This window comes from Jaculus jaculus, chromosome 5, assembly GCF_020740685.1.
Source record: "Jaculus jaculus isolate mJacJac1 chromosome 5, mJacJac1.mat.Y.cur, whole genome shotgun sequence".
Classification (NCBI taxonomy): Eukaryota; Metazoa; Chordata; class Mammalia; order Rodentia; family Dipodidae; genus Jaculus; species Jaculus jaculus.
Genome location: NC_059106.1, coordinates 71,921,941 through 71,923,629, shown reverse-complemented (window position 1 = coordinate 71,923,629; position 1,689 = coordinate 71,921,941). Strand labels below are relative to the sequence as shown.

The 1,689-nt window shown below is 38.5% G+C and overlaps 1 pseudogene; it reads left to right on the top strand.

Annotated features, from left to right (window-relative positions):
• Positions 1-680, top strand: LOC101615564 (annotated as a pseudogene).
• The last annotated feature ends 1,009 nt before the right edge of the window (positions 681-1,689 follow it).

The window sequence follows — 1,689 nt, the reverse complement described above, 5'->3', positions numbered from 1 at the left end:
GCTAGGCCGAACTCCCGCTCTCCGAGCCGTTCTCCATGCCCGCACCGCGCCTGCAGAGCCAGCATGGAGGAAGCTTCTAGCCCAGTGCCAGCTTGATTTCTCTATATTCTGCAACCAGAGTGTGTGGCGTCTTTGGCAATAATCTTACCATCCAGCTCTGCCACAGGAGGAGGACATGTGAGGGGACAGTGACACCGCTGCAGTCAGATCAGACCATCTTGAGCTCTCCAGTGACCATGTCTGTGGAATTTAAAACTTACGTAGACCAGGCATGCAGAGCTGCTGAGGAATCCACCAATACTTACTATGAGACGATGGACAGGAGAAGACATGCTCTTGCCAGGCTGTATCTGGACAAGGCCACTTTGATCTGGAATGGGAATGTTGTTAAAGGGCTGGAAGCCCTAAATAATTTCTTTGAGATGTTGCCTTCTAGTGACTTCCAGGTCAATATATGAGATTGCCAGCCAGTTCATGAGCAAGCTACCCAGGCCCAGAGTACAGTTCTTGTTGTGACCTGTGGAACTGTGAAATTGGATGGAAACAAGCAACACTACTTCCATCAGAACTTCCTCCTGACTGCTCAGACCAACCTTGGCAGCACCGTGTGGAAGATTGCAAGTGACTGGTTCCATTTTCAAGATTGGGCTACTGACTAGAAAAGTGTATTCTATGGAATTTCAAACGGGAAAGTGTGGGGGTGGGGAGGGAGGGAATTACCATGGGATATATTTTATAATCATGGAAAATGTTAATAAAAATTAAAAAAAAAAAAAGAAAAAAAAAAAAGAAAAGTGTATTCTATAGTCCATGAGTTCCAACAAAACAAGTCTATGTAAATTAATGTATTTCATTGTAAAAGCATTAAAAATATCATGTAGTGAAACATTATTTAATATTTTTTTATTCCTAGCAGCACCTTTTCTTGCAGCTGCCCCTTTGGATTCTTGCCCTTAAGAGCTTTAATACTAGTTGTTTACATGCCTTGTATGTAGATATATAAACATTCCATGAAGGGCATTGTTAAAGTAATATTAAGCATATGATCTCAGTACTAACATACTGTGAACCCAGCCTATTGCAAAAATGAAATCCTTTTGTAATACTATCTATGAGTTATCAGCACAACATAACTCTCTTGAAGGAGTGGAGTTTTTTGGTTATTACAATAATGCCTATTTTTAGTTAACATTGGTCATGCAGTTTTAATATATAAAGAGCTTTTGGTAATCACTCCATGTTCACATAACTGACATATCTGAGTTGCAGCAAATATGCTCTGTACTCTTTTTATACGAAGCTTTCTTATGATGGCATACTTCCTCTTGAAATGAGTTAAGAGAAGAGAAAAACGTTCTGAGTTGATTATTGGGTACATTTAGTGGCAGCCAAAGAACTTGCCAGTTCCATGTCTATTTATGTAATGAGTAATATAGAACTAAAAGCTTTAATGGAACAATAATAAATATAGAAAACTAAGGGTAAAGCCAAAAATACCGAAGATGACTAAATGGTAAAAATGTTGGTACTTGTTCCTTACCTCTTAAAACTGTAGCCTACTTTTAAGATTTGAATCACTCAGTCAATCAGTATATTTGCCAAATGATGATGATTGTCATTTTTCTTCCAAGGTTGAGATTTAAAGGTCTTTCTTTCATTTTCAGTCACCTTTATATATCTCAGTTTATT